This window comes from Vespa velutina, chromosome 18, assembly GCF_912470025.1.
Source record: "Vespa velutina chromosome 18, iVesVel2.1, whole genome shotgun sequence".
Lineage (NCBI taxonomy): Eukaryota > Metazoa > Arthropoda > Insecta > Hymenoptera > Vespidae > Vespa > Vespa velutina.
This window is the reverse complement of record NC_062205.1, coordinates 827,110-837,109: the sequence shown is the minus strand read 5'-3', so window position 1 is coordinate 837,109 and position 10,000 is coordinate 827,110. Positions and strand designations below refer to the sequence as shown.

Sequence of the window (10,000 nt, the reverse complement as noted above, 5' to 3'; positions counted from 1 at the left end):
CAAAAAAACAGAAAGAACTAAATTATTTACTTCGAATTCTTAAAATATACTTCACGTGTGAAATCACGAAATTTTTTTTTAATACATATATACATACATATATATATATATATTTCTTTTTTGTCTATTGACTCTAACAAAAATGATATTCAACTGGTGTTTAATTTTTAATCAACCTATACATAAACATATATATATATATATATATATATATATATATGTATATATGTTTGTACAATTGAATGAAATTGTTTACTTTAAAAACATAGAATGATCGTTGTACGATTGTTGAGTTTAAAAATGCGAAGTATGTATCTATTACGATTACTATTGGAATGTAATATATAAAATATTTTGCGAATTAACGTTTCGATATGTTATCATTTATAAATATAAAGAAAATTCTTATGAAAACATAAAAGTTGAAAATATCCTGAGAGATTTAATGTATTTTAAATTACAAGGAATATTGCTTTAAAGCAAGAAGCGACGGATCGATCGATTTATATACCTCCTTGTTCTTATACCTACAGAACTTTCTCAAGCGCTTTATCGTTTATCGAACGAAGTATTAAAATTGCAAAGGCAATTGTAACATGATGTGACTTTTTAATCATTTTCCCGTAGCTCCATGAGCTACTACTATATATATATTAATCTCTTGATTACACGACAGATGAAATTAATCGTATGATAAAACGAAGAAAAAGTCGATTTTTTTTCTTTTTCTTTTTAAATAAATTTAAACGATCGATAAGAATTGTCAAATTTGTGCTTAGCGTTATAAATTCTCCATGAAAAATAATGTTAATAATATTGAAAATGTATTGAATAAACAAATCAAAGAGCCTGAAATTAGAAAAAAGAAGAATATTTATATCTATATATATATATATATATATATATATATATATATATATAGATATATATATATAGGGTGATCAAAAATAAATGGCAATAGATTTAGAAATTGTAATATCTTGAATTGTCGACGAATTTTAATTATTATTATTTTTTTACCCTTTATTTTTCGTTTTGTTTTTCTTTTTATCAATTAACAACACAAATAAAAAAGAAAACTAAACTTTACGAGAGTTGATGAAAAAAGTATGGGAGAACTTTAAAAAAAAACCGTCTTGACGTTTGTATAAAAAACGTAAAAGGTAATCATTTTGAACGTGTATTTTAAAATATAGCTTTTTCATTCATGTCATTAATTTGTTAAAAAAAAAAATATATATATATATATATAATTCAAATTCGTTGGTAATGAAGTTAAAAACTTTGAAATTATTTGTCAATTATTTTGTAATATCTTGTATATCATGCAATTGATATCAATATCCAAATAATAATTTAGTCGCGTTATCGTTCTTTTATCATTATTGTTCACTATCTTAAATATGGATATTACACATATAGATATACATTTTTAATTATCATTTACATACCTACGTGATGATCTAAATAAAAATAAAAATGTTTATAATATTAAAATGTATATGTTACAACATTAAAATTTTTTTTTTATTTTTTGGAATAAAAAAATCAAACGCGTTAAATTTACACGATAGAAAGAAAAATTTCAGATGGATGGTATCAAAAGCTAACAAAAAAAAAAAAAAAAAAAAAAAAATAAAAAAGGAAAGAAATAGTATAATAACATTGTATTATATGTACGAACCACACCATCGCAAAGGGATAATGCCGCCCTGGAATTGTCATGGCCTCTGACAATACCTCGATAATGGCATTGATGATCCGCGGCTCTCTTAAATCTCAAGGCCTCATTGAGATTACTGGCAACACCAATACCGGCCGATCGCGTTTCTACGACCATTTGCGGCGAAATGAATTCATGGTATGGTCTCAATTCCACGTGATGATCGATCCCGTTAAAGGGCAATACTAAATGCAATACATAAGGATCCACCGATCTCTTGCTACGTTCGCCAATTTCACGACGATCGTAAAAATTCGGTAGGTTGTACGTATTGAAGCTACCATCTTCGTGTACTCGACGTGGTATTAAAATATCTGGATCGTGAACGTCCCTCGTATACCTGTTCATTCGATAATACTTCTTATTTATTTTTATTCCCTTTCAAAATTTATAACGTCGGTCGAGTTCGATCGTTAATTAAAATTATAACAAATTCCAAGGAGTGATTGAATATCAAGAAAAAAAATTTAACTCAATGGATAATATTTTGTTTTGTTCGTTTCTTTCTAAATTGATTTTAATAATTCTTAAATTATCTATATGTGATCCATAAATTCAATAGATATTATCTATGGTTCGGAGTAGATATAAATATAAATATGAATAAAAATAAAAAAATAAAAAATCGAACAAGATAGATCGTCTAAATATCCTTATCGATTCCAAGCGAATGTTGTTTGATGATAAAATAAAGTGATAAAAAAAAAAAAAAATAATGGCGAGAGAAAGAGAGAAAAAGAGAGAGAGATAGAGAAACAGGATCAGTACGCATTTGTCATGGAAATGCCAAATACACGTGTACGAAACATATAATAGGATAGATTATCGTTGAGTTCGTTCGAATAAGGACGAATGAAATGATGATATGAAATCCGTTTCGGTTGAAATCTTTTTTCTTCTCGTACGAAAAAAAAAACAAATATATATATATGTAAATATATATATATATATATATATATATATATATATATGATGACTGGTAAATGAACACGCACTTACCTACCGTGATACACGTTTCCCGATTTTCGATTGGGATCCTCCAAAAGAACGAATTCTGTCGCGAGCAAAAACGTCGCCAACGTCAAAATGTCCTTCATGATACGTCAATCCTTTGACAGACGTCGAAAGTTTTCTCGATTTTAAACGAATAACGAGAAATAAACGAGTCGCGTTTGTTTTTGTAATTTCGATTATAATAGAATTCGTTGCGAGGATAAAATGGATAAATAAATGAATGAGTTGTAAAAATTTAATGTGACCAAACGACTTATTTTTATTTTCTTCAATTAATTTTCTCGATCAAATGAAACATAAAATTCATAAAAACCTTTGAATGATTTTTATGATTTTACTTAATAAAATTTATTAAATTCGTGATATAAAGGAAAATATTCTAGTAATAATTGTTATGTCATTTCTTATATAATTGATAATTATTCATCATTATCTGAAAAGACCATGTAAAGAAAAAGAAACTAAATAAATAAATAAATAAATAAATAAATAAATAAATAAATAAATAAATGAGTAACGAAGAATCAATACTTTTATTTTTTAGTAAATTTCCTGATTAAATCACCATAAAATTTATGATAACTTTGTGTATGAATTTAATATTTTTACGTAATAAAATTTACTTAATTCAAAGAAAGAGAAATAAAGTTTATAATTATTTGATAGAAAATAAAGAAAATAAAGAAATGCATACGAAGAAAAATAGAATAAATAAATAAATAAATAAATAAATAAATAAATGAGGCGAAAATTGGCTATACTGTTATTTCGGCAAATAAATTTCCGATTAAAAAGAACAAAATTTATGACGAGCTTACGTGATTTTAATTTCTACGAAATAAAATTTATTTAATTAAAAAAAAAAAAAAAAAAAAAAAAAAAAACAGAGAGAAGGTAGTAAAATTTTAATAATTTAATCCGAGATTAGAAAAATGTTCTACTAATAATTGTTTTTATGTAATTTCATATATACTTTCATATAAATAAATGATGTTTTTATTTAATGAAATTTTTCGATTAAGTCAACGTAAAATTTATGATAATTTTATGTGATATTAATTTTTTCGAAATAAAATTTATTTAATTGAAGAAAAAAAAAAGAAGAAATAGAATTTTAATTATTTAATCCAAGATAAGAAAAATGTACTACAAACGTTGTTTCGATATTATTTCTTATATAATTCATAATCAATCATCATTTTCTATGAAGTATGCAAAAATGAAAAAATAAATAAATAAATAAATAAATAAATAAATCGGTCGAGAGTAAGACGATAATTTTGTTTCGTTAATTATATCGATTGAATGAGCATAAAATTCATAATCTTCTGTGATTTAAATGTTTTCGAAAAAAAATTTATTTGATTGAAAAAAAAAAAAAAGAAAAAGAAAAAAGAAAAAAGAAGAAGTAGAATTTCAATTATTTAATCTAAGATAAGGAAAACATGCGACTTATATTGTTTCAATGTCATTTCTTATATAATTCATAATTATTCATCATTTTCTGAAAAAGACCATAAAAAGAAACAAATAGATAAACAATTATCGAGTAAATATTTTTATTTCTTTAGCTCTACGATTAAATGAACAAAAAAAGTTACGATAACCCTGCGTGATATTAATTTTTTTCGAAATAGAATTTTTTTAATTAAAAAAAAAAAAAAAAAAAAAAAAAAAAAAAAACAAATAAAAACAAAAAAAAGAAAAGTGGAATTTTAATGATTTAATCCAAAATAAGGAAAATGTGCTATTCGTAATTTTTTCAATGTTACGTGATTAATAATTTATTCATCATTTCCTGTATATATATATATATATATATATATATATATATATATATATATATATATATATATATATATATATGAATAATTATTAATTCATTTTAGTAAAATTATTTTCATAAAGTCATATTTCAAAAAGTCCATCGACATATTAATATAATTATAAAGTCTCATTTCTTAATATTAAAATACGTTCTTACGGTTTCTTGGAAGTATCTAATAAAATTTATTAACCGGACGTGTAATCATCGTTGTTCATCTTATTAACTGACCAGTAAAGTGGCCAGTTAGTAGAGAATAAATTTGCTCCTCTGTAATCGGTGGTCCTTTGCGCGGAATTATGTGAAAAACGCGAGCGGTACTGATAACGGTATTCTTTTACGTTCGATATTACGACGAGAGATATATTATAAAGTAATTAAGTAATAAAGACCAAAAGAAGTTAAAAATATATATAAAGAAAAAAAAACAAAAGAAAAGAAAAACAAAAACAAAAAACAAGACATAAAACTCCATGAAACAAAACAAAACAAAACGAAAAAAAAAAGAAAGAGAAATAAGAAAAATTCGTTGATTTTCTTTATTAAAAAAAAAAAAAAAAAAAAAAATAAATAAAGGAGAGAAAAAAAAAAAAAGAACTGTGCTGACATTCGGAATAAATATATTTTCGTACGCGTCGTGCGTTTTCGAGGAAATGAAATGAAACAAAAAAAAAAAAAAAAAAGAAAAAAAAAAGAAAAAATATTTAAAATTTCGCGCTTTTTTTCTCGTTGTTGTTGTTTCTTTTGAAACCACACCATTATCGGAGGGGAAAAAAAACAAAAAAAAAAAAAGGAGAAATAAATAATATCATTCGTAGTACGTGTCAATGGACAAAACGATAGTCACTATCGACACGATACGATATCATCGCGTCATCGATTTAACGACGATTCAATTTTTCACTTCGCCGACGAGCAAACTTCCGTTATTGGTTACAGTCCACGTACGCAGGATGGGCGAGCCTCCATAAAACACAAACGTTTTATCGCTCATCCCAGGTATCGAAGAACCGAAAATTTAAATATGTCACGTATCCAACCCCTGCCGATACCTAGGAAGAGAGAATGATTTTCAAAACTCCCCCGAGGTTATATCGTTGGGAATATCGTGAAACGTAAAATAAATTCATATATATTGGAAATCTGGCGCTAACATACAACGGACCGTGAAACTGTTTGTTGTGCTTTTTTTTTCCCCCTCTCTCTCTCTCTCTCTCTCTCTCTCTCTCTCTCTCTCTCTTTCTTCCCTTTTTTTACGTTTTTTTTGTTCCCTTTATAAGCGAGCGCACGCGCGTGTATACGCGTGTGCACGTGTGTATGTTTCGGTCTGTCAAGTAATAAATCAAAATCCCTTAGTAGAAACTTACGAAAAGTTCACCATTTGGATTATTACCATTAACATTATCGATGGATTCAATCGAACCATTTAATTTTACGCATGGATTGATTTAATGGCTATTGTTTGCCCCACATATATACACACACATATATATACAAATATATATATATACATATGTATATAAATCAAGGTACGATCGTTATATATTCAAAACGTTTTAGATCGATTTATGACATATTTTTAATTTTTCATCGATATATTCACAAATTGATGATTACCCTTTGAATATAAAAAAAACAAAAAAAAAAAAACAAAAAAGAAAAGAAAAACCCCCAAGAAAATAAAAAATGTCAACGTAACAAAATCCAAATGATCCTCTTTAAAGGCTATTAATCAAAACAACGGACCAATGAGCTTAAGAGAACTCAAAATGGAAGTTGACTTCGATAACCCACGGCCATTTTGCGCTTTTTCGTTATATTCGTTCGGTTCGATTCGTACGTAACGTGATGTGATACGTAACGAATATAACGGGTGTAACAATGAAACGAGATAAATTTCTTTCGATGATAAATAGAAACGATATATTGATGAACGATCTTATTAATATTTGACAACGTCGAATAATTTTCTGAGATTCGAAATTAAGATGTTCGATTAAAAACGTTTTTAATCGACGATATCGAGATTAAATTCAATTATAAAAAATATTCGACGAATATCTGTTATGTTTTTTTTTTTCTTCTTTTTTTTTTTTTTTTTTTTTTTTTTTTTTATTGTAACACCCGATATACAGGACCTGATATTCTGACCGAAGATACACGAAATCGATCCAAATATGGACGCAATCAGGCATTGAATCGGGCCAGATAAGTCAATCGTAATTGACATTTTTGACGCTTCGAAAGAGTTCGAACAATCGCAGCCTTGTCCGTTAATATCGAAATTCTCGATATATACAGAAAAAGAGAAAGAGAAAGGAACAGGGAGAGAGAGAGAGAGAGAAAACGTATTTTTTTCTTATTCATCTTTTTTTTTTATAAGTAGATTTTAAAGCATATGTACATATATATATATATATATATATATATATATATATATATATATTTGGGTGCGAAAATATTCAATATATTGTGTGATTCATATAGAAAAATAATATCATTTCTGTTTGACGTTAATTAAATTCAGGCGATCGTTGAAGAAATTATAAAAAAAAAAAAAAAGAAAAAAACGTTTCTTCATCGTCCAATAATTTCAATCTCGTAGAATGAAAATTATTGATATCATTTTATTAATTCGATTTCAATTATAAATCAATATTTCTCGATATTTATGCCGTGCGATTTATAATATATTTGTTTTTAATGAATATCACGATTTGAAACATTTGATTTTAGGTAATACCTCGATCCAAAACATTTATTCGGAATAAATACTAATACAATTTTTTTTATAATAAATACAACGATCCAATACATATTTTTTTTTTTTTTGTAATGAATATCGTAAACCCAATACATTTGTTTGTAATGAATATCCTGGTCCAATATATTTATTCTAAATATATACTGTTACATTTGTTTTGTAATAAATATCGTACCGCAATATATTTGTTTTTAATTAATACAACTTCACAATACATTTGTTTGTAATTAATATTAGTGCACAATATATTTATTTTTAATGAATACAATGGTCCAATATATTTAAGCATTATATTTATAATTCATATAATATAACATTTTTAAGAAATTGATAATTTAGGCTCGTTCTGTATTATTTTATTATATAATATAAAGTCGATAATTATTTAAAATTAATAATTATAAAAAATTTATTTTATCGTATGACTCGAATTAATTATTAATTATAAAAATTATAAAAAATTTATTTTATCACATGACTCGAATTAATCATATTAAATTTATCATGTATAATAATGTACGACTTTACGTTATTGTATATATATATATATATATATATATATATATAGTTTTTTTTTAATTATCTACGATAATATTACGTAATCGAAAGAAACATTCTGACGAGAAATTTTCTCTAAATCTCATCAAAATTTAAATCATTATTATAGCTTTGATCTGAAATTAAACATATATGAGAAAATTTGACGAGGCATTAGAAAAAAATTAAGGGCGATCGATAGGTCAAAAAACGCTCTTTATAAAATCCTCGATAACGCGATCGTGTTATTTCGTAAAACCAAAAAAAAAAAAAAAGAAAAAAAAGAAAAAGAAGTAAGAAAAGAAAAAAAGCCCAATGACCTTTGGTTTGATTAAAACGAGTTGAAATTATTTTTCCTCAGTTGAATACTTTTGTCGAACGATACAACTTTTCCGTGTTCTCAGTGAAAGAAAATCGTTTAAGGAAGCGATAGCGAGGGAGGAGGGATGGAAGAAGCAATGGAAGGAGAAAGGGAGGGTAAGAGGGAGAAGGAAAGGAGTATCGAGGCCACTCTGGGTGGTCTTTTCACTAGCAACATTCATTCTCCTTGCTCCTAGACGAGGACAACCGGTCGTTGCTCGGAAAATAATTATTAAGCCCTCTTTCTCTTTCTCTCTCTCTCTCTCTCTTTCTCTCTCTCTCTCTCTCTCTCTCTCTCTCTATTCAAAAAGAGAAGCCTAAGAAGATGGTTAAATTGCTGAGATCGTTCGAAAGTACCGCGTCAAGAGGCTACAAGCCCTTTGCTAGCAAATCGATGATGAAAACCGGTGAAGGAAGTAGGAGAAAGACAGAAAAAGAGAAAGCGAAAGAGAGAGAGAGAGAGAGAGAGAGAGAGAAGAACATTTATAAAGAAAGACAGAGATAGAAGAAGGAGGAAAGGACATCGGCTAGATGGTGGCTTATAACTAACGACCAATTATCCGCTTTTACAAGCGTGGACGCGCCTATTAGCAATGTTAAACTGCTCGACGACAACCATTCGAGAGAAAGAGGGAGAGAGAGAGAGAGAGAGAGAGAGAGAGGAGAGAGAGAACTTGGAGTATCGTCGCTTATGCTTGTCTCTGCTCGATGATATAGTAATACAAGGGATAACTACATAACCACTAATCCGACTCCTCGTTACAAGGCGTTCATAAATTCGATGCTTTGTTAAAACTTACAATCCGACTTGAATACAACTCGATTTTCGAATAATCTCTCTCGATGATTCTTGAATGACAACCTTTTTTTTTCGAAATTATCCAAATTTTCGTCCTTCTCGTCTGACATTATATGTTTAAGTAATTTGTCGAGTTTTTAGAAAAAAAAAAAGAAAAAAAAAAGGTAAAAAATAATTCTTGCAAAATTTTGTCAAGTATAAATTATAAATTTATAAATTATAAATTATAAATATATAAATTTTTTGTAAATACGTACAATATATTGTTTCTTTATTGTTGATTTTTATGTTTCTTTTTTATTGTTGTCTTTAATGACGGATAATAATAATTATAAAGAATTAGCATAAATGTAAATAATTATTTATAGAAATATTATCTTATCTTTTCGTTCTAATGTTAATATAAAGTAATTCAATGACACATTTTTTTCGAAATAACATATTTTGTCCTTTTGTTTAAACATTTGTTATCCTGAAATTTATGTTTTCTTTGTTCAAATAAATTGCCGAATTTTTAAGAAGAACAAAATAATTTTTGTAGAATTTTATCACTCACAATTCATAAAATATTTTCTTCGTAAATACAATATAATATATTGTTTCTATGGAATAATATAAATTTAATCAATTTGTAGATTATAAAAGGATGAAAGTAATTAAAAATGACTAATTAGAAATTAGAAAATAAATAATTATCTCTATAAATATTTCTTTTCTTTTCGATAATACAAAACGATAACGTTAATAAAAATATAATTCAATGATTTGTCGAAATAAAAACTTTTCTCGTCCTTTTCTCCGACATTTGTCATATTTTCTTTAATTTAAATAACTTGTCAAATTTTCAAAAAGAAAAAACGAAATAAATCATAAAATTTACACGCATAAGTTATAAAATATTTATTTCACAAATACGTACAATATATTCTTTCAATTGTAAATAATGTAAATAATATAAATTAATCAATTTGTGAAATA

The 10,000-nt window shown here is 26.2% G+C and overlaps 1 protein-coding gene across 1 annotated transcript in view; it reads left to right on the top strand.

Annotated features, from left to right (window-relative positions):
- The window catches only part of LOC124955414 (A disintegrin and metalloproteinase with thrombospondin motifs 18), a 92,175-nt gene that overhangs the window by 1,465 nt on the left and 80,710 nt on the right, over window positions 1-10,000 (top strand). The window lies entirely within an intron of this gene.